Genomic DNA, 23,552 nt, shown 5'->3' on the forward strand with positions numbered 1-23,552 from the left:
TCTTTTATGTTGTGCCATGGATTAGTTCAGAGGGGACAGGCACTGGGAGGGAGATACTCCACCGCCAGCTGACCACAAAACAGGCAAACCCGGATGAACTCAAACAAATGCCACAAACGTGCAACTTAGAAACCCCAAATCCTGCTGTGTGTGCATCCGAGAGAACTGCTTGATCTGTGCTGAACTGCACTGACTACAGCGGGCTGCTGGCTGCGTGCAGCAGTGAACAGGCCACAAGGTAGGGTTGGGCCATCGTTGTTTTAAAACCTAATGCCAGTTACACAGAAGTGACAGAAAAGTGCCACCTGATGATATGGGTTTCTGCAGAAAAATCTGGAGATGCAACCTGGGCAGAGTTTTAAAACTACTCATAATGAGCAAGCCATTTTGAGCATTTCAGCACTCGCCGTCCCTCGAAAAATTCCACGTGGGCTCTGGTTAGCACCTTGTAACTCTTGATAACAGTGACTGACTAAAGCCAGAAATACCTCCAAGTGGGCACGCAAAGAGATTAATTTGCCTAAAGTCACATCTAGAGAAACGGAAACCCAGAAATATTTACTGTCCTCTGCCCACCATGACCTCGGTGTTTGCGGAAGGTCCCGGATTGGAACCCCAGAAAAATACAGTCCTCTCTTTCAGCACGGACACAATAAATCCAAGGCAGTGGAAACTCAAGCATTTTATTTTCTGACCATGCCAGCATAGCTTAGCTTATCCATCTCTCTTAAAGTGTGACAAAATACTTCTGCATCTACAGGCCCAATAGGTGGCCTGCCCTGCAACTCCTGAGTCGTATGTAACGGTACAAAGTGGACACAAAGCACGATTGTTCTACTTCGTAGCACTGTAGATCCACTTCATATAGTTGCAGACAACTACATTACATGGAATCTGATGCATGTAATTTCTTGACCTCTTTTCTGAAATGGCCAGTAATGGCGTCAAGTGTAATAGAGTCCTCTTAACAACAAAACAAAGCGTCCTTTAAAATCAACTTCATGTATACTGTCAAGTGTATCACCAATATTGCTACTACTTTGGCAGAATTTTAGCAACGAAGAGGTAAGAGAGGCTCCATGGTGTGCTATTGTTAACATGGTGAAAAGAATCCAAGAAACAAGGCAGCAATACTGACAACTCAGAAACTATGCCATGTAAGTTTTAATTATCTGGCTTAGGCCTCTTACCAGCAACTGCTTTTGCATTCTGAAAAGATGTTGCTTACCTGCAACTGCAAAGCCCTTCACAATCTAGAAACGATAGGAGGGAGCTCTGCCTAAAAATTAGGCCAACCTTTTCATATGTGACTACTGAAATCTGTGTGTGCCTTCCCTCGCCAGTGTCCCAACCTGCGACAGCTGACATGCACCTGACTCCAGCGGATGGATGGTCAGCTCTGCTTTCTTAGCACTGAATATGAAAACATGAGGTGGAATGCATTAACTATAGAACGTGATTATCCTGATATTTTTATATTATCCAGGCAGTAACACACCCCTGCTTACAAGAAGCAAGACAGTGAGGCGTTTGGAATACTTTTCTCATGTCTTAACAAAAAAATGTGTAGACCAATTCAAAATGACTTCTCAGAAACATGGATATTAATTTTTTTCAAATCAGCTTGTACTTTACCCCACGATTTTATCCAGGCATAAGAAGTATTATTTTACAGTTAATATAACTCTGCCATAAAGAAAAATGTGTGTGTGTGTTTGTGTGAAAGAGTACGCAAGCCACGGGAAGATGCTGAAATCAGCCATACTACAATGGAAGAAAGCTCAGGCCAGAGAACGTATGTAATAACCTCTGCAACACCCTTAGAGTGTTGGGTATGTAAAGCTGCTGTGAAGCACAAACATTGCTCTTTTATAGGAAAAAATGAGTGCACTTCACTTTCCATTGTTATTGTAACTATTATTATTTCTGACCTTTTTTGTTTTAATATGCCAATTGCTGACTGGAAGTCAGAGTCTGACCTGGAGACAGCACCGCGCTAAAATGAGTGCTTCCTAACTGTAAGCATAAATGCCATGTGTTTTCTCCCTAAAAAACATACAGGACTCGAGTTGCATATATTCAAACGCTTGCGAACATTAACACGTTGGGTCTGTGCACGCAGGATGCTTTCACGTCGTGTTTTCCTTTGGGAAAGGAGATTACCCCAAAAGTCAAGCTACGTTTCCGCAGGGCTTTCCGAACACCCGTCAGCACAATCGCCCCGCAGCCACCCAAAAAGCCGCTGGCCTCACGCTGTCGCTTTGTCCATGTCAGCTTGCGAGTGACACACATTCTCAGCCGAATTTCGCATCCCTGTGGCTGGTGATGTGCGCGAGGCGCCGGGCAGAGAACCGGGCAAGACACGGAGCGCGGTGCCCATGCCAGCCTTACACTTTGTTAGTGCTGCCAAGCGGGCGGCCACTCCCCGCGCGGGACGCCGATGTGCAGGCGACCGTGCTGTCGATGCTGGGCCGGTGAGGGCCTCCCCGCCACGTTTGGGCGAGGATTAACCAAGGCGGCAGGCACCACCCGGTGCTCTGCCGCATCCCCGTGCACTGCCACTGTCTGAAAGCCGGTCGCCGGGTCAAGGAGCGACCGCTGGCCTCAACCCGGCTGCCCGGCACCCCCGGGGGCGCGGGGCTGGCTTCGGGGCTGGCTTCCCGTGTTTACTCCCCGAGCAGGGGCTGTGCGGATGCGCCGCTGCCTCACTCAACTTCTCCGTTCGCTCTGTCTCGGCCTCTGAATGAAACCCGCCCAACTCGACAGAGTAAGTTATCGGGGGGCTGCGCGGGGGACCGCGGGGGCCGAGACCGAGCGGGGCCGTGCTCGCCGTCCGCACCCCGGAGCGGCCGTTACCCCGCGGCGCTGCCCCGGGCAGGCGTAGTTTACTCTCGCAGCCCTCCCCGGGCGGCCAATGGACAGCGGCTGCTGGCGCTGTGACCGGCACGACTCCGTGCTCCCTTCAGCTCCGGGGGCCGGTGGCTGCCGCTACCTGCCCCACTGCCGGCTCCTCTAACACTACGCGGAGCAGCGCGACGATCTTTGTGTGAGTGTGTGCGGAGAGTGTGTGCGCCAGCGGCTCCCTCGCGGGCCGCGGGTGTAACGGCACCGCCGAATGGCTGGCTCGCCCGTCTCTCAGACAGCCGACCAATAGCGGTCCGGCTTATATCCCGGGGAGTGTTGTGGCGCTGCCCGGGTTGCATGGCTCTCTGGAGCCGCGTTCCGCGGGCGCCGAGGCGGAGGGGCTCCGCTGCTCTCCGCGCCTCGCTCCGGCCCAGCGGCGCGCCGCCCGCCCGCCGAGGTGAGTGCGCGATGCCCGACACCTCTCGCCGGGCAGCAGGGACACGGGCAGGGACGGGCAGCGGCAGGCGGGGAGAGGGGTGCCCTCGCCCCATAGTTTCCCCTCAGCGCCCCGGCGGCGGGGCTGCCCCCCGGCCCCTCCCGCGGCGGTGGCGGCCGGGAGGGAGGCGCGGAGCTTCCCGTGCCCTGCGCGGCGGCTGCCGCGGTTCCCAGTCACTTTTCCTGCCTCCCGTCAGCCTTGCCTTCGCTTCAAAGTTTGGGCAGGGGAGGACGGGTAGGTTGGTGCCGTCAGCCCTGTGCCCGGCCGGGAGGGCAGGGGCTGTGTTACCGCGGGGCGAGGTGAGTTGTGATACAGCGCAGGGCATTTAAAACAGGGAAAGACAGAAGAAACCCCAACCAGCCTGGAAGAAACAGGCGGCAGGGGTAGGCCAGCCAGTGCCAGGCTGCGTTTGAAACCAGGCACCTCTCGCAGCCACAGAGAGAGAGGCGAGAGCAGCGGCGGCCGCGGCGGAGGGAGGAAGGGGAAGGAGAGCGAGGAGGAGGAGGGATGGCCACCGGCCGCCGCTCGGTGTGTGCCTCCGGGGGGGACTTGACAGGGAGATCGCGGCAGGCAGAAACGAAACTTCATCCCGAGGGGCGGCGAGGCGAGGCGCGGGGGAGAGTGCGCGGATCGGTATCGGCTGCCGGCGGCCTGGGGGGCTCCGCGCCGCCGCCGGGAGAAAGGGAGGGGGGCATAAACCCGGAGAGGGCGACGGAGCCGATCCGGCGGCCGCCTGGGGCGGGGGGGGGGGGAGGCGGGAGGAAAAACCCCGGCGCCGACCCTGACAACAACAGCGGCCGGGCTCGGCCGGAGAGTTGGGCTGTGCGTTTTCCGGTAGTCATCGGCGGCGATGCGCCCGGGGCGGCGGCGGCCCCGGTGGGCAGCGGGGAGGCGGGGGGGGGGGGGGGGGGGGGTCGGGGACGGCTGGCCCTGCCGGAGTTTCGCGTGGATGTGGGATTATGTTGTGTCAATAAGTTTAAGGTGGAAAGGGAGAACGGGAGGCGGGCGGGGGCCGGGGGGAGGCGGCGGCAGGCCTCGGCCGCGCGAAGTCCTATTTCCGAAGGTAAGTTGTGACATTGGGTGGTCGCGATGACAGAAAACTTGGCGAGGGGCGCCCCGGGGAGGGGGCTGCCGCCTCGGGGCTGCTCTCCCCTCCGCCGGGAGCCGGATGGGTGCTCGGCTCGTATTTGCTGCTGCGAGATCGGGTCGCTGGTAAATTACAGAAAGCAGCCCTCCTCCTTCCCCCCCCCCCCACCCGCCCCCCCTCTCCCCCGGCAGCCGCTTCGCTCTTCCTCCTCTCGGGTTTATTTGCAATGTATGAAACTTGCATGGCTGTGAGAAGAGCCGATTCAGTGTAGGTTTGCGAGGAGGAGGAGGAGGACGGGGAAGGAAGGGTTGGAGGCAGGGGAAGGGAGGCGATCGCGTTAATCCCGGGCGCCGCACGGCAGCAGGTTTGCGTTGCAAATACCGGCGGCAGCCCGCCGCCGCTGAATGAGGAAGGTAAAACGAAGCGATGCGAGAGCCGCCGAGGCGACATGTACGGCGGCGGGGCGAGAGGCACCGGCAGGCTGCTGCCCGCCCCCTCCCTGCCTGCCTGCTTCCCTGCCTGCCTCCTCCCTCTCTCCCTCCCTCCCTCCCCGCCGGGGCGGGGAAGGACCGTGCCCGGGTCTCCCCCGCTCGCCGCCAGCCGAGCCGGGGGGCCGCGGGGCTTTAACCGTGTGCGGGGCGGATTCGCCACTTTTTCCGGGGGAGGCCCTCGGTTAAAAGTTTTTTTCCGGAGGTGAGTGTGTGCGGGGAGGCCGGGGCGCCGCCAGGCCGGCGGTGGTCACTCGGGCCTGGGGCGCCGAAACCATTGCCCGTCCTGCTGGTGACACGTCCAAGTCCCGCAGCCCGGCGGGGCGGCGGAGGGGCCCGGCCCGGCCCGGCCCGACCGCCGGAGCAGGGACGGGGGTGCCGGTCTCCATGTGGTTCTCCCGGCAGCGGCGGCGGCGGCGGCACCACCTCCTCCCCGGTGGCAGCGGCAGCGGCGGCGGCGGCAGCAGCGGGATCATCGCCCGGGCCCGCGGGGAGGAGGAGGGGAGCAGCAGGGAGGTGTTTGCTGCCAGCCTGCCTCGCCAGATCCCGCCGGGGAGGGCAGCTGGGAGGGCCGGGAGCCCCCCGCGCCCCCTCCCCGCGCCGCCGCCCCTTCCCTGCCCGCCCGCACGCCCCCAAAGGTGTTGTGCAGACTTTTCCCCCGGGAGGGTGAGATTTATGCGCTGCATTATTGCTCCTCTCCTCCCCCCTCAAAGCAAGATGGACTCTCTCTTCTCTCTCTCTCTCTCTCTCGCACTCACTCACACACACTCTCTTTCTCTCCCCCTCTCCCTGTGTCTTGTCAGCCTTTAAGATCGACATTTTGTAACTAGGATGCAAACTTGATGGTGACCGGGGGCGGCGGGTGGGGGGGCTCGGGGAACGGAGGGGGGAGCCGGGGAAGCCCTGGGTCACGGCGGTCTCTCTCCATATTTAATACCTTTTCTTCCCACCCCACCCGGGAGCCCGGATTCCGGTGGCCCTGCACTTGGCACGGGCGGCGGCCGGGGGTCTGTCCGCTCTCCCCGAGGGCTGCGGCGGTGGAGGGGCCGGCTGGGCGGTCACAGGACTCCGGGCGGCTCGGCTGGGCTGTGCCGGGGGGGAACGGGCATTACCTGAAACTGTGTTACAGCGTTGCAGCCGTCCGTCCGTCCGTCCGTCTGTCCGTCCGTCCGTCCCCCTCGCTCTCGCTCTTTCGGTCTGTCTGTCTCGGCGGGTGGATCTCGTACCTGCAGTCTGGCGGCTTGTTCGTGTTAATTTCGCGTTGTTTGGCTTATCCACGCGCGGGGATTGCTCGCTCACTTGTGTGAGTTCCCGGGGGTTATTGTTGTGTGTGCCTCCTTGCAGATGGTGGTCAACTTTGTGCCTTTCATTTCGGTAAAGCGTGCGTGTTTCTCTGTGTGTGCGTGTAAATAATTGCGTGATGCATCCCTGTGTGTATGTATATGTGTCTGTGTGCGCGCATAAACATGCATCCGTCTCTGTGTGTGTGTGTGTACGAGAGAGACAGAGGAAAAATAACCCACCCTGCTGCTGCACACTCACTGATTTGCTCCGTTTGCCCGGTCTTGATGCCCTTTAAAGACACGGTGCATCTTTTGTTCATTCCTTGCGGTTTCCTATGACTGTCATATTGCTATAATGATAACTTAGCTGGGGTGGGGGTGAGGAGGAAGCAAGTTTCAAGTTTTGGGATCTCTCCTCTCATTGGCATTGCGGCGAGTTGTGATATTGTAAAATCATGATGTGCTGATGATGTGCCTTTATTTGATACTTTACAGGTCACTATCACATGACAAAGGCTTTGAGACAGCTTCATCTTCCTCTGCCTGTAATTTCCATTTGCCTTCCCGGGTAAGTATGTAAACTGTACACACGGAAAAAGAACTCGGTTGTTGTTGACAAGATAGAGGTCCTCGTGCTGCCACTTCTTACATGGAAGATGCTTGTTCAGGTTTTAGCGTCTCAGAAAACATGTCTTCTCCAGGTGCTCATAGCAACTGCTAGATAATGAAGTTTGTTGTGTAGGGGTGGGTTTGAATAACCTGAAATTGAAAGGCTCTGCATATTCAGATCTCTCTTCAGTTCTTTTCTCCTTTCTTGTTTTTCCTTAGACCTTGTTTTGTAAAGATAATCAGCTGATTGACTTGGGGCAGAAGTTTTAAACCAAAGTAGCACTAGAATATGCAAAGCACAACACACAGGTCAGAAACTGAATGGGAATGTAAAGTCCTTTTAAAATTCAGTGATAGGAAAATCAGGAAAATATAAACCAAATGAGTAACTGGAAATCTCTGGAGGTCAAGAATCAGTGAGAAGTTTAGCAGAGCTGTAGTACTGCTGCAAGAGGACTTGGTTCAGTTTTAACACCAAAACTGAGAGCTAATTAGAATTCTATCCATGTTCATTCTGTGTTACTGTTTACTCTTTTGGCATTGATTAATGCAGGTGGCTATCAATTTGAAAGGTGAATCTTAGTGACTAACTTACTAGTATTTGTAAGCTTTCAGGAGCACAACCTGTATTTTACCTGTACACTGGGAAGAGTTAGGACACGTTTTTGAAGGGTTTGAAATCTTTTAAGCTGAAGTAGAAGCAGCTGTTTAAAGAAGAGCTTCTAAATTTGTGGGGTCACATTCATAGCTGACATAAAATAGATGGCACTTGGGGCGCTTCTCGTACAGTCGCCCGTGGCTGCCCTGAACTGCCTTTGGCCCAAAATGGGGAAGTGGGAGGTAGTATCTGTTTTTAATGGTGCTATTGTGAACAGAGTTAAAAACAAGACAAGACACGTACGTGGGGTAAGGTTAGTACTCATAAATGCGAATGATTGATAACATACTCTTGACCTTTTCCAGGCAGTGTATAGCAGACATAGGGTAAGTGATGGTCCGAAACATGCTGGCTTGAAGGGGACTGTTGGGAACAGCTGTTGTGGTGTGATATTATGGCCACAGAGCTAGTCTTAAGGCTGAGATAGCTACTGTGGGGAGATGGTTCGAAGCGAGGATTCTGCTTGTTCTCCAGTTCCTGTAGAATTACACCCAAACTTCAGCTTTTTGGATTTTGTGGGCAGTGAGGTTGCTTTGTGTCGGTCTGAGAGTATAAACACCAAATTGAATTACTGACATTCTTTATGACAGACTAGTTGCACAGGAGAACATGGCTTTCAGTTTTATAGCCTTACTGACAAGGATCATGTTCTGTGTAGAGTAAGTGGTACAGCAGTTTTCACAAAACAAGGCCACATTGGGAGATGAAAAAGCTGGCAGATAGGCTGCAAACTGTTGTTCAGGGCTGAATACAAACGCACTGATTTTGGAACTTAATTTTCTGTGTTTTCAGGTAAGAGTCAGATTAGAGTGCTGTAAGTGCCAAGGACCTTGTCTTCATTTGGAGTAATAGTAAAGAGTACTGAACACACATAGTTCAGAGACCTTGCTTGAGGTACTACCTTCAGTCATTACCTGGTTTTAGTGTCACGTGTTGAAGACTTTTAGATGCCTGGAATTTTGATCCTAGAGGTGAAGTGGGGATGATAATCTGCCCACAGCTTTAAGAGGAGTGAACCTTGATTTTTGTGCATCATACTAACTTTAGGTCTTGATGTTGAGCTGGCATGAACAGATTACAAAGAAGAGAAGGCTGGAGTACCTTTCTGATGAAAAAGGCATAATAGAAGCTTTAGAGGAAGAAGGGGAAGATTTCCTTGTAGCTTAAAAAAGGTAATAAAAACAAAGAGGAGAGTAGAGATTCTGTTATTTTGTCCATTACTAGAAACTTCCATTTACTTTAGGGAGTTTTTACTTTGGTAAAAGGGAAGATGTATTATAGAGTTCTCTTGAAAATAACTGAATGAAGTTTAGTAATTCAGTCTTGACCTGCAGGAGAGACACCAGAGTTCTCGTCCCGGTTAACAGGTGTTAGTGTGTTTTAAGCTAAACAGGGGTCAGCTGCTAGCAAGGGACTTAAGGAATGTTTCAGGAGTTGGTCCATGGTCTCAGAAGTTCTGTGAGTACCCCAGTCCCTCCTGGTTCTGCAATCTGAATAACTGTTTCGAGCAGAAGCATAATTTAGCATAAGGGTACCTGATCTCTCTGTTGAGGTAAACTCAGACTGTTTAAGAAGCTTGCCCTCAATGCTTTTGATTTTATTTTTTGGGGGGAAGGGGGTCCTGCTTGCTCTAAACCCATCGCCTGCAAAACTTCCCTTGGTTTCAGCAGGAGGCTTGTAGGAGTGATGGTGAGAGGAATTTGTCCATGCTTATTTTCCCATTCAAGGAAGAATATCTCTTTCATAGCTACTGTGTGAATAATTAAAGATATTAAATGTCAGTTTTCCACATAAAATATCAGAGATAATCATGCAGTTATTTTATAGGCAGCATTTTTCTTTTTCATCCAGAATGATCTTAATAACACTTTGATCGTAAATTAAATTAGTGGTTCCGTAGCTTGTGATCCTGTAAGCGTGTGAGTATCTTTAAGCAGATGACTAGCCTTGTAAAATTCACTGATACAGTTGCTTGCATTCAGAACTTAAAGTTGCTCCAGGTTGCTGCCGCTGATGATCTGCAGGCTGAGAATGCAGAACGTCTCTGAAGCTCAGATAGCATGGTATTAGGTAGGGCAGTCTTGTGACATAGAGCCCTTAGCAGAGTCATATGAAGTAAGGAAATTTTGACCAAGTGAGCTGAGGAGAGTTGCTCTGCCACTGCGTGTAGCAGTGGGGAAGGTGCAGGTAAGGTAGATGAGACCTGCAGTGTGCAAGGCTCAGTTGTACTGTGAGGATTGTAAAGGCACCTGCAGTGAAATCCAGGCACCTGGGAAGTGAAACGCTGCCTCTCTTTTGGTGGTTCATGGCACGTGTAAATGTTCAGGCCTCCCTCTCTATCTGAAAGTAGTTCCTTGGTGGAACCACTAAGTTCCAACTTTAATTTACAGTAAGTTAAGGTTGGAACTGAGCTGGAACTCTGGTTTTAATTTCTGCGTGTGTACCAGGCTGGCTGTGTGAGCTCTGTTGAGTGATGTAGGCAAAACCAGTGGCCTGCTGGTTTTGGACCCCGTTTTGGACCCAAATCAGACTTGCTGTGCCCTGCCACAGAGGTAGCCCACCACAGCCTCTGATAGAGTCAGTGGCACTGCTGTGGCCCACTGCTGGCTTCCAGGGTTGGAGTTTACTGTTGGAAGCACAGCTATATGTCCCTTCGCCACCTGCAAATGAAGACTAATGATACTTCCCCCTATTATTAAATCATATGGTGCCCGTATATCAGGACAGTTTTCCTGAGTGAATTAAGTTTGCTTTGAAGTAGTATGGCTACTGTTTTACCTTACTGTAACCTTAATAATTTATGTTTTCTTTATTGCTTAGAGTCTATAACGCTGGGTTGCAGTAATAGCCATATGTATTTCAAAATATTCTTGAGAAGAAACAGGAGAAAGTCAGCTTTCTGACTTGTGTAGTGTTGACTTGACTTCTTTTCCTTCTGCTACGTTTCCCCCCGTTTCCTGGGGTATCATTGACAGAAGCTGTTTCTTTCTGCTCTATGCATAAACAAAACTATTTGGACTTACTTCCTTAGTGTTATGTTATGGTTGTTTTTTAAGATCAGAAATGATACAGTGTTTCTGTTTGAGAGCAATGTGGGGAGCCTGGTACTAATGGACATGTGAATTTCACAGGACTCCTGTAGCTGTCACCCTTCTTGACAGTTTCAGAAAGGATAAGACCTGATCCGCCATAAGGATTACTTGAAGAATGGGTTGGTGGGCTGCTGTCAGATTGCATTGCTTGGAAAAGGAAAAAAACAGCACACGTTATTCTATCAATAACAATGATATCATTAATAATTGGCAGTTGTAGGCATTGCCTTATTCATGTGCTTATGTCCTGTCTGGCCAAGTGCATAAGCCATACTGCATTCACACACCTCAAAACAAGGAACAGTCATTTTTATCCCCGTTTTGGGCATCTGGGGTACAATGCAGTGAAGGGGTGTAGGCTTCCCTGCAGTCACTTAGCAGGTTAGCATTAGCAAGGAATGGAATAAAATCTGCATCTGACTCCTTAGTTTTGTGTCCTTTCCTTTGGTGTATTGCTATGGCTCTGAGGCTTTCCTAGTAAATGCCTGTCTTTACATGCGTTTAGTCTCACTGAATTCTGTGCCAGTTGGGCATCTTTTGCTTATAGTCGACTTTCATTCATAATGCTGCTTTAAAAACACCCAAACACCTTCAGAATAGTGTGAAGGTACTGACTTCCAATTTAGTTATATTTATTGACAGGATAGTCTAAAGTAGGATGAGAACTTACTGAAGAGTTTTTGCCACTGAACATGGTATTTAAGCCGCTTGTATATTATACTGTTTACTGTGTTACGCAATCTATTGAACACAAACTTGTATCAATTGAGATAATGGTTTTCATAGTAGAGTTTTTCAAATACGCTTTCATGTGAAATAGTTCCTTTAATTATTTTTCGTATTCATAATCTAATGTAAAATCACAACTACTTCTCATACGAAACATGGAATTGACAGAAGCAGCTCCTTTGCCACTCTGGCAGTATTGTGATAAATAGAGTACCTTGCTAATTTAAGCTTCCATTTCTAAACCTGCTAAGCATATTTCATCTTGTAAGAGTTTGAGATTTGCTGATTACTGGTGTTTTGTTACTGAGAATGTGAGCTGGCTTTGGTTTTAAAACAGGAGCTGTATTTGGGGAGTAAAGTGTACTTAATGCCTGAGTGTATACCTCATTGTTACTGTTCTCACAATGATAGCAGCGGTTTAGTATTTTTAGTATTTATAAATTCTGTTACATGGAAAAAAAAATGAATCGCTGAAGAGGAAAAGCATGGTTTTGATACTTCACAGTGTTTTGTGCCTTTTACTTTATAGCACACAACTGCATAATGTAATAGCAAGTCCTTATAAGCGTGGACAATTCGGCATGTGAAAATAAACTAGCTTCAGGCATATCTGAGTACAAAGAAAGCACAATTTTTAGCACGGGGAAGTAAAGTTAACAGGATTTTAGGAGACTACACTAAGAAAATCAGTTGCTTAGGAAGCATAGGATTTTTATTGTCAGAAATCATCCACGTGGGTGTTTTGATAGAAGAGATTTCACAAAACGTGTCAATTGCTGTAAATAAGAAGCAGCGTTTTACTGACCCTCGATGTCACAGAGGCTCGTTCAGCGGCGATAAAAATAATTCAGTGGACTTGCACAACATGGGATCTGTGGAACTTCATTCAAGTGGAAGCTCTCTTTGCGAGAGGCTTAACAAGTCCCGTCTGCAGCTTCCCGTGCCGAAGGGGAGTGGGAAGGTGTCTTCCCTCTGCCTGTTTGGTGGCTTTTGTTTGTTTGTTTTCCATTATTGTGTCTTTCTGAAAGGCAGTATGTATGCAAGATGGAGCAAATAGGTGGGGAGCCTGCTTTGAGACATGGAGGAACAACACTTAACTGCGTGCCCGTCCATGGGGTTACTCTTCTGTTACTCAAGTGTAGCAACAGGGAGATTTCTGCCATCCATGCTCTCAGAAGGGGCTTTGTGCGGCTCTTCTGAAACCCAGAGCTCAGGGCAGGGCATACGCATTAAAGGCCTGCTCCTTTGTACGGCTGGTGAAAACTGAACTGGCTTGTGGATGGATTCAAGTGAGGAAAACTTGAGCCTGGTCCTGGGCCCCTGGTGTGATTGGTCATGGACTGGGTCATGGATTGGTGACTACGCTGTACTGCCAAGTGTGCCTGACGGTACTTCACTGCTATTTGGACTGATGGCTTTCAACTGGTACCTTTCAGTGCTTTCCCCAGTGTGCTTTTTATGCCAGCTACATAAAGACTTTGAAGCATACGCCTTGTCAAAGCTGTCTGTCTTCTGGGTTTGGTTTTTTTGTCCTGCTTGTTTTTCATCTGTACCCGTGTCCTACACAATCAGGAATTATCCAGCAATGGCAGTGGGTAAAGCATGTTGCACGGTAATAGTCAGGATTATATCACTTGTGGTAGAATAGTGAGTCTTCACTCTTCAGCCCATGTGTTCTTTTATGAAGCAAATAATCCTAGGGTTTTGTTTGTGTATGTGAGGGAATGCATTATTTTGTGGTTGTCAAAGCAATATTTAAGAGAAAGACATCAGAAGAGATTTGGAGATGAAGCTGGATAAAGAAAACCACTGGGAAAGAACAGGGGAGAACTTGATTTTGTTTTTTACCTTATTTCAGCCTCTTCAGTGTGAAGTAATTCCACAAAAGTCAGTGGAGCTGAAGTGTTTTGATGTTCTGCATTAAAATCTGTGTGTGGAAGTTGGGAGGAAGTTGCTTTCTTTTGCCAGGTTGATGAAAAAGGCATTTTTGTGGTTGGCCATGTTTTGATTCACTTTCCAGCAGTGGTCTTTGAGCTACATCATGCCTGCAGTGATCTACAGTTAGCAGCATCGTGCTGATTGTTATTGTATGGGGTGAAGTACAGGAACATCAATGTATCTTGTCCTAACTACAGAAGAGCTCAGTCCTGCAGCTGTAGCTGTGCAGTTTGGTTCCTGAGCAAAAAGCCAGAACCAGAGCTGTATCAGCAGTGTGCACTCCTTTGCAGGTCATCTGGCTGAAGTTTCTGGTGGTCTTTAGTTCCTCAGGAAAGCTGCAGATTCCACACCATTTGTAGTTACTGATGTGCAGATAGTCCTGCTGGGGTCATACAGCTGTGGTGCTCAGTGACTGGTGAACAAGCTTATAGGCAGTCCCTTACCTGATGATGAGCGATGCAGGAAGGGGTAGGAATAGAGATATTGCTGAAACGTGCAGAGTTCCCGTTATTGAGAAGAGGGTAGAAGAGCATCAAGTGTGAGAATGCCATTTAGTAGACGATAGATCTTTTGACATGTACGCCATTTCCTTTATGTTTGCTTCCCAACTGTGTGGCTAGGCAAAGCAAGCATTCTGATGTACTGCACGTCAGTGGTTGAAGACAGATTTGAAAAGAAGTGGCGTTACCACCTTCACTTCATTGGTGAGTCTGGCTTCAGATGTTCTTTCTCTTTGCAAAAGTTTTCTGTATACACACATTTCACGTTGAGTAGTGCAGACTTCCTGCCTGGCTCAGTTCTTATCCATGCCACAAACTTGTGAGTTACAGGGTTTACTTCTTGTTTGAATATGTCTGTAATTCTTTTCTTATTTAAGTGTCTTTGTTTGTATTTCTTCCCTCTAATTTGTTTGAGATACTCTTTCATACATTGTGTTAAACATCAGTCATCAAGTGCTCATGATGTATTTTGAAACAAGTATGCAAAATTGCAGCATGATCCAGCACTGATTACAGAGCTATGGCATATGAATTATTAAGAAAAAATGGCATCATTAATTTCCAGCTGGTTTTGGAGAAACAGAGATGTTTATAGGGGGGGAATTTGGTGTCTGCAAAGTGAAGAATGACAAAACCGGTAGCAAATACAGTCATGTAGGTAAGTATTCACGATTACTCCCTCTGATCTGTGGATTAAAGATGGGTTCCAGTCCTGAAGAGTAAGCAGAAGCTCCAGTGCCATTCTTTGAAAACTGGTGGATGAAATGAAGAGCACAAGTGTCAGGCCTAGAGCAAGGGGAGGAAGTTTTTAACTTTATTTCTTAGTATAGAAAACCTTAAATGAGGGAAGTAATTTATGGATAGCTGAGCGTAATGGTTGGTGGAATGTGTCTGTTTCCTATTAATATCAGAAAGAATTGTGTGTGTGTGAGGCAAAAATTATTTCTTGAGTGTTTCCCTTGGTAGTAAATCAGTATTTCCTTTGCATTTCTTGCATGTGCTTGCTTGTGTTTCTCTGTCTCATCTCAGCGTTGTGTACCAAAGCAGCAGAAGGTATACAAGGTCTATGGTTAAAAGTGACCCAGGCAAAACGTTCCATTGTAAGGGCCTTTGGCACAGCTTGGACCATCGGCTTCCTTCAGAGGAAGCTGTTGAAGGGATCTGGATGCTCAGTTTCAAGTTTCGGAATAGCTTTGCTTGCTGTCACTCAGGGCTGGCCTGTCGTTAGGTGGGAGCTCCAAACAAAGCTTTGGGGCCTGCATGCTTGTAAAGTCTTCCTTATTTTTAATCAGCAAAGGAAGATCCTGCCCTCCTGAGAGATGTGTCTAGAGGAAACAGGTTATTTGTTTATACAGGGAACTGGACTCTCAAGGATGTCCCTGTCGAGCTTTCTGTTTCGCTGTGCCATGCAGTGACAGGGCTGAATGAGCGAGAGGATGCTGGAGTGTGGGGAGGGAAGCACCTGAGAAAGCTGGCCAGACACTGTTTTGTCTAAGAACTATCCCTCTGGTTTCTGTGCCATGGGTGATGTAGTTTCTGTGTGCAGTCTCGCTTTCCTGGATGGACCCACAGGGCTGTGTTTGAAGTTTACTGTTGTTCTTCACTTACAGAGGCAGAGAGAGAGAAATCTAAACAGGAGGTGAAGCCGTCATCACTGGCATCCCCATGCAGTCGCTGGCAAGAGAGAAGGGCACAGTGCAGGTCTTCCAGTGAGGACAGTATGTGTTCTCTTATTCAGGGATACTGAAGTGGGGGGGGGGAATAAATCTTTGAGTGGGGGATGGTGTTTTGTGGAGCACTAACAGGCTTTGCAGAGATTGAGCAGGGCGGAAGGGGGGGGCAGGCACAGTGAAAGCAGGGAGGCTTTTGCACCTCGTATTCCTGCCCCTTGTGAGCCCCTCTGTACATACACTTACGTGTCTGCTGCCTGGACATGCCAGTAATACCAATTGGATTGATTTGAGTCATGATTTTGGTCAATAAACACTTGGTTTAAATTGGTGCTTTTAATCTCATTTTGCTTTGGTATTCCTGTATTTGTTTTCTCTGAAGCAATCTCTATTGGTAGACAACCGTTAAAATCTGTTGCTAAATTTAGCCTTTACCCTAAATTTGGCACCTCTTTTTTGTTAGTTCAGAGGATGCACTGTATGGCTGCATGCTTTCTATGCAATTACGTGGCTTACATGCATTTATTTACATTGCAACTGTTGAAGAAGTTTTGATTTAGGACAAGATAAATTACCCTTTTTTTTTTCCCCTTTTTTTTTCCTTTGTAGCCTTTAAAATGCCCTGTTTAATTGAGCCACACTCGTGTACAAACAGAAATGTACACAGAAGTTAATGCAAATAGATTTTGCACTTAAAATATAAGTTAAGGTATTATCCCTAACAAGGTAACCTATTCTGCTGTAACTGGATGCAGGCTTTGAGGACTAGTAGACCTCAACCTTATCTGCTTTGCTTTCTCAGATGAGAAGGAAAATGAAGTTATCTTACTATTTTAGTTTCCCAACTTTACACCAAACCCCATTAAGTGGCTTACGAGGCAAAGATGTTTTCTCTGCAAATGCAGTGGAAGTCACTAGTTTCAGGTAACTTAGTTCTAAAGCGAATACTTGTTCTTTGTCCGTCATTGAAGACTCACCTGTTCAGTATTTGAGCTTTGTTTGCAGTTTTGACATGAAATGTAAGCAATTTGTTTTAATGGAGTTTATACAATATTACAGTAGAATTTAACATTGGTTTGTCCTGATTTAAAGATAAATTACAATTGGGTATTTTTTATTGAAATACATTTAGCATCAATAACACCTGATGGAAATGTTGATTGGGTTTCTTTCTGCAGGAAGGTTTCATTTGTAACTGTATCTGTTTCTGTTAAGCTGAATATATTTTCAGGTGACTTCAGTATCCGTTATCTAAAGTTTTTTTATTTGTAATAATGCCTTGGGCTCTGTCATTAAGGAATGCAGAATAGCTCACTAGGTGACACCATGGTCATATTAACCTTTTCCTTTTAGAGGGAGCTAGAGCCCTCTCTACTTCTAGCAAGTATAGCTCAACAGATACCTGTTTACACAGATACGTATTTAACATTGAGAAAAAAGATGTTATTTTGAAATGATTGTCTCAAGTTTGCCTCTAGACTATGCAGCATGTGACTGGCTATAGTGCTTGCGGGTGGACTTCATAACTTTCCGCACCACTGGTGTCCAGAAACCAAAGTAAAGGCAAGTTGCCTACTAGGCACTGAATGTATTAGGTGAAGAAAGAGTAAGAAGGGGGAAAATGAGTGGTAAATATGTCATAGCAACTCAGTGGGCTCACACGGGTAAAGAATTCTAACCCCCACCCTACCAAAGTATTAATAGCATCGGGGCAGAGTTGGAGCATTTGATAACCTGTATTGACTCTGCAGCTCCACACAGGTTTTCTGCAGCAGGGGGACTGTGGAGCAGTACCTGCGACCAATGAGGAATACAGAGTTAGACATCAGGTAGTAGAAGGGCTGTGCTCAGAAATATGGAGTGTGTCTGAAGCCTGGTGGCCCAGTTACATAGATATATTGCAGTTTTACCCCTGACCCCCCCTAAAGGAGTTACACACTTCAAGAAGTGTTTTTTATGGCCTTCTGTCCCCAGCACAAACATAGCTTTTGTGATCCTGTCTTTGTCCTGATTCCCCATATTTTTTTGTATCAATGTATAGGGTATTCAGACTCTCAGTTGTGGTCTTGTGCAATTGAATAAGAAAAGATAAGATTAGAAAGGTAAATAGAAATCAGAAGGAAATCAAAGCAAAATTTAAAATTCTTTTGTGGGTCACAAATGGTTAAAACAGTCAATTTTTAAAGGGGGGGGGATAAGAAAACCTTCCTTAAAAATCTGGAATGGTTCAATTACTGTGTATTACCTACTCCTTTCCTTAGGAAGAGAACAAGCCAAAGTAAGATGAATCATTCGTGCTGAAAGGGTCGTCATTTTAATTTTCACGTACATTTGGTACAAGATCAGTAAGAAAATGAAGTAGTTGCGTATTTAGGCAACTTTTCTGACGGAAGCTGTTTATTGCTGAAGCATTCATGTTTTATGATGCTGCCCTAAAACCATTAGTTCTTGTTTAGCATAAGTATTTAAACAGAATGCTTTACTAATTCAGCTGATTTTATAGTTAGTGCATTTCCATGGGATTGAACTTTTCTTGTTCTAATTTACTCCCCCCCCCCTCCCTTAGACTGTGAAATATGGAGGCTTTCTTCCCTTTCAGAAAATAAGTATTTGAGCCAAGATTTTATCAGGAGAATTGGTATCTTTGAGGGTGTTCTGTCTGAGATGTCTTGGAGAAGCCTGTTACTCAGCATGTGCTTAGCTATGTTCTCTTGCTAGGTTGTATTGAAAGGGGGTACTGGTCAGGCTAGAAAACCTGGATATAAAATTCACTTTAGTCTGAATTCAGAGTTGGTGTGAGCTTGTGCAGTTCCACTGAGGCTGCTGAGTTTGTCTGTGTTAGTCACAGGGCTTGTGGCAAAACCAGCTAGGAGCAGTGTTTAAAGTGCTGCTGTTAACTACATCAGTAACACTTGATCGGAAGAGTGAGACACTCACTCCTTTTTGTTTCTTATTTGTGTGGAAGGGAGTTTGATCCAATCGCTGCAACTAAAGCTCACTTTTTTACCTTTGGAGAGTTAGTCAGATGGATCAATTTGTTGAAATAATGCCACCAACAGTGCATATTTAGATAATAGGCCACTCTTTTTCTTGGAACAGTTTTGTACTCGGGGAACTTCCAGAAAATCATGTCTTCACAACCAGAAGCAATTCTGCTAGTGCTGAACCTAACTAGTGCCTCTGCCAAGCAGTCTGCTTTCATGGCAGCTCTAGCCAAGCACAGAGTGGGAAGGCAGGTGCGCTCTTAGCCCAGGCACTCCAAGTTTGTGTAAGGTAAGCTGCAGGGGAATGTCCTTTGCAAAACATAGATGTATTATTTGCTGTCTGGAAAACAGATTCTGTCACTTTCCCAGGTACTACTTCCTTGACACCCCTGAAAGTGACAGGGACAACTAATCATATGTGTGGTTCCCCCACCTGCCACCCAAAAAGGAGCTGTGCTGTTAGCCAGGAGCTGTGCCCCATCAGGTCTGATCACTGTCGTGCAGAGTTCAGTGAGAACTTTGCTATTGACTGTAGTGGAAATAAATTCTAACTTGTAAGAAAACCTTCATGAAACTCATTGAGGATTCTTTAGAGGTTGTCTGTACTTTACTTGTATAATGGTGCTGGTGATTGGTGCAAATTTTACTGCTGTACAAATGTGGGTGCAAGTATAAGCATGGATACTGTAACCTTGTCATACTGTACCTTTATTCTACAACTTTTTCAGCTATAGAGACCAAAAAAGGCAGAAAAATCCGTTTCACAAGGGTGTGCTTGCATTTCTCTAAGTTTGCTTTTTGCCCTTCAGTGTATGCTGGTAGAACAACTGGTGTGGAAGTAAAGCATGCACACACAAAAGTCCTTGACTTGGTATAGTCTAATATCCTGGTGCCATAGTGTTCTGGCATAGCTGAAACAAGATTATTTTCTAAGGTAGGCAGACTCATAGAATAATGCATAAATTTATCTTCTGATGGTGCTACGAGCAAAGAAGAGTGATCTTGGAGTGAGTTTCTAGTAAAATGTGTCCCAGTCATTGAATGAATTTCTGGAAATATGACTTGGGGCATATTCAGTGCTATATCTAGTACATTTTACTATTTAAACTCAAATACATTCAGAGGGATAGGTGTAAATACATTCCAACCCTGCACTTGTATTTTAGCAAGCAAATGAAAGGATAGCACTTCCTTCTAGGGCTCTGGCAAAGGGTGAAAACTGTGCTGGATGGAACAGGAAAAAATGTGCTAGCTTGTGCTGCAGTTCTTACCAGTAACTTGCTTCATGATCTTAGGCAGATCACTTCCTCTTTCTTCCTCTCTGTGTTTCTCCATTTACAAAGTCATTTACAAACTTGGGATGGTGATGGCTTCTTCCTTTGTAAAGTGTTGTGCGATCTCTGGAAATAAAACCTGATGCTACTGAGTAGCAGGGCAGAAAGCTGAGGGAAGTTGCCCTGATCTGATTTGATGTTATTTCTTTTTAATTGCTATGTGTTGGCTTTGTCAGGGTAAAATAGCAGTTGGGTTAATTGCGACGGTGTTATAATACTTGGAGAAAAGGTTACACTGAGGTTCAGTTTGTGGAGATGTGGAAGAGATGCCTCCTTTGTCTATGGACTTTTAGCATTCTGTCCTACTGGAGAGTCAAACCAATTCACTTTCTAAACAGGTCTATAAACAAAGTCTTTAAGAGTGTGTACGTAGCACACAGGTGGTGTTTTCATTTATGCCTTATGTTGTTAAACAGCACATTATTAGGGCATAATAACACTTTGCTCTCCTATTGTGTACTTTTACAGGCATCAACTAACTACATTTACAAACATTTCAGCACCAGGGTTACCACCTCCGTTCTGCAGATTGCAGAGTAGACCCGGGGATGTTCAGGTAAGGCCAGATGGCTGGTGGCAAAACCCAGTACAGAACTCCTGAACTTCCTGCAAGTTTCCAAAGCACTGCTGAATTTTTTACACCAGTTATCTCTTTGTTACTAAAGCATCCACCCTGCGTGTGTGTATATATTACTTTTCCATATTGGTAGGTGGACAAAATGATAGTGAACTGTCATCTGTCAATTCCAGGCTTACTGGTTAAATACATGTAAACTTAATAGATCTGTTAGTATCCAAGTTCAGTTCAGAATTCTTCTACATTGAAGGGCATGTGGTCCATGATAGAAACATAACCTTGTAGGTCAGAGCTTTTGGACCTGGTGTTTTTCTCTCACAACCCAGGGTCTCTCCAACTCAACGCTGTGTGAATATTGCCCCTCCGTTCTTCCTGCTCCTCTGGAAGTGACTTTTGCGAGGATGCATAGTCGTGTTTGCTGTCTGAGATGTGTGAAGGTGATAGAAATGTGTTTATGCTGGTTCCAGGCATGAGCTACAGTGTCCTGCTTCTTGAGAGGACTTCATAGGCCAGGCTTGGTCTGTGCTTCCTTTTTCTAGAGTGTTCAGTTCAGGTCCCCAGCTTGAGCTTCTTGCTCCAAGGATTGGCACAAGTGGCCTGGAAGGAAGTGGGCATTGTGGCAATGTGGGGGTTTGTGAAGCGCTTTGTAGTTCAGGTCCCAAGTTTGAACTTCGCAGTTTCATAGTAGTTCAGTAACAAGAAGCCTCATGGCTGCCTTTTAAAGCAGATTAGACTGAGAATCCATGGATCTCGTGCTTTCTCTTCTTAGGCTAGTACTGTTCAAAGCTGTGGACTTCTGGGCCAACCTAGGGTTTTAAGCATGTTCCACTTTCTTTTGTCTTGAGCATACCAGCTCTCGATTTCACCTTGTTCACCTTCTGATTTCAGATCCAGCCATCTGTGTCTATACTGCGAAATAAAATGAGAGAAAGCTAAGAAGGTAATCTGTAAAAATCGGTGGATCTCAAGGCAGTTATCCCCCATCCTTGCTTTACAGTTCCACCCAAGCACCATCAGGTTTTTTAATGACTGACCTTTCCAAATGCTGTCAGACTTGAATCTGTTGGGCTGAGTTTTGCCTGTGTTGGGTTTATCTTTAGGGCGAGAGCCATGTAGGAGGTGGTGAAGAATTACTAGAAAAAAAATTACTAACTTCAAGGGGAACCCCCCCCCCCAAAAAAAAAAACCACCCTAACTTGAAAAACAACTTTAAAAACCCCAACAAAACCAAACCAAAAAAGAATGGGGAGCCAGCCCACAGCTCTTAAGGAGCCTGGTCTGAAGGATGCGGCTCCTGCTGATCATCCTCAGAATTGATTTTTATTTCACAAACACAAAAGTGTTTTTGTGTGGCTGTTTTTGAAGAATTGTGCTTCAGTTGTGGAGAGGACAAAGATCTTTATATACTTGATTATTTTAGGGCCCAGTCCTGCAATGCCTCTGTCATAGCAGCCTCCCTGAGCTACTGCAGTTGCAGGATTGAAGCCTTCCATGCAGCTTATCTTACAGGGACCTGATCCTGCTCTAAGACATTTTGGCACAGATCATTCGGCACGTGCACAGTTCTGGGTCAGCTGTTGTGGCTTGGCATCAATGGAACAATTGGTGAAGATGGATCTGATTGTGGATCCCAGTTTATGAAGCAGCAAGGTTCCTCTTGGAGATCTGATCAGACTTGCTACGTACAGAAGCTTGTAAATTCTGTAACCTGAGTGATTTTTAGAGGTGTTTCTCGAGAAAGAGGCAGTTGCGTTCAGAACTTTTCCTCTTTTCTCCTTAAAATGTAAGGCTAAACAGTTTACAGGGGAAGGAGATCAATACGGGTGGAGATAAAGTAAAACCAGGAGCGGGTAAGCGGCCCAGCAGTGGTGTTGTGGGATGTTTGTTTGTGGTTTTCATGCTTCTTCCTCAGGTTACTACATGAATAAAGTAATTAATTCATGTAAGTGCTTGGAAAGTTCCCTTAACAAAATTCTGCAAAAGTTAAATCGTGTTTTTGCAGAAAAATAAATACGCTGAGAAAAAGTAAAACAAATCTTAGGCTGACAGCTAAGGAGTAGTGTTTCAGATGGGAGCCAGGCTGAAGCTGTGCCATGGCGTTTCTTTGACCTGGACCAGATGCTCCTGGCTCCTTAGAGAGCTCACAACTTTAAGCAGAGTTAATGCTGGTTGGTTTTTGCTGCTGGTGTTCAGAATGCTGTGGACAACAGTGGGAACTGGAAATTGTCAGATACCTTTTTCAGTCTACTGCTGCTTGGGAGTTCTGTTGCTGTCAGGTCCAAGTAAGTTACACTTGCCAAGAGGAAGACTTCTCGTTGGGGTATGAGAAGTGTATCTATGCTGCCGCTGGTTTTGAACCATGCTGAAGAGTAATGATAGAAGAATAGTCCCTGGTACTGCAGTTAGACTGTTATGGGCATGTAGGTAAGCAGAAAGTTACCTCAGGGATCTTTTTGCTGCGTTGGTAATAATGCAGAATAGAGGACTAGCAGAGAAATAAAATGGGAATAAGAGGATATGGCAGGATGATTCACTTGCATCACAATGAAATTTCTTGTAGGGTCCTAGTAATTTCCTCTCATGCTTTGTAGTGTCATTGAGACCTGCAGTGGGTGTTGGATTTGATTGATTCTGCTGCTAGTGCTTACTATTTCTTTTTCTCTGTAGCCAAGGACTGAAGGTGGCTTTTAGATACATGTCTGCAGTTACAGTGAGACTGACTTTGCATCATGGTGCTCCAGAACAGGGAAAAGGCTAAACCAAATAGCTTGTGACGAAGAGATGCCTGTATTCCTAATAATCCAGGGTAAGGTAAGAGTATAGGAGTAGCGGGGCTGTTACTTACAAGGCATTAGCTCTATCGGAATTGAGTAGGCTATGCCCTGCCACTGATTTCCCTGATCATCCAGGCTGAGAACTCTTCTAGAGCTCCCTGCCTGTTTGTCTGTGTTTCCTGTAGTAGAGATTGGGATGGGTAAGGACAACTGTGAGGAACTCTTTGGAGTCTTTAGACAGTCAGGACACAGACACAAGTCAGTCTGTGAGGGATTCTCAGGACTGGAGCTGAGATGTGGTCAGAGGTTGTCATGGACACCTCTTGAGCTTTGTCTTCTAAATCAGTGGTGTAGCTACTAGGACTTTTAAGAGTATATAGGGGGAGATAAAAAGGGGAGGAGTATGATGACAAACAGAGACAACCCCACTCGTGAAGCTGCCAGGGAAACTTGTGAGATCGTAAAACTTCATTCAAGAACACAAAGTTT

The 23,552-nt window shown here is 46.7% G+C and overlaps 1 protein-coding gene across 3 annotated transcripts in view; it reads left to right on the forward strand.

Annotated features, from left to right (window-relative positions):
• Positions 1 to 3,190: 3,190 nt before the first annotated feature.
• Positions 3,191 to 23,552, forward strand: part of LOC308219424 (HMG box transcription factor BBX-like) — a 134,331-nt gene continuing 113,969 nt past the window's right edge. The window contains exons 1-2 of one of the 3 annotated variants that reach the window (XM_080614340.1): positions 3,191 to 3,301; positions 6,694 to 6,766. The gene's annotated coding sequence lies outside the window, so the exon portion shown is untranslated. Of the gene's footprint in view, positions 3,302 to 3,570; positions 3,640 to 6,693; positions 6,767 to 23,552 lie in introns of those variants that run through there. The other 2 variants (XM_080614339.1, XM_080614341.1) reach the window with 2 other exon arrangements.

Source organism: Psittacula echo (genome assembly GCF_963264785.1).
Source record: "Psittacula echo genome assembly, chromosome: 3".
In the NCBI taxonomy this organism is placed as follows: domain Eukaryota; kingdom Metazoa; phylum Chordata; class Aves; order Psittaciformes; family Psittacidae; genus Psittacula; species Psittacula echo.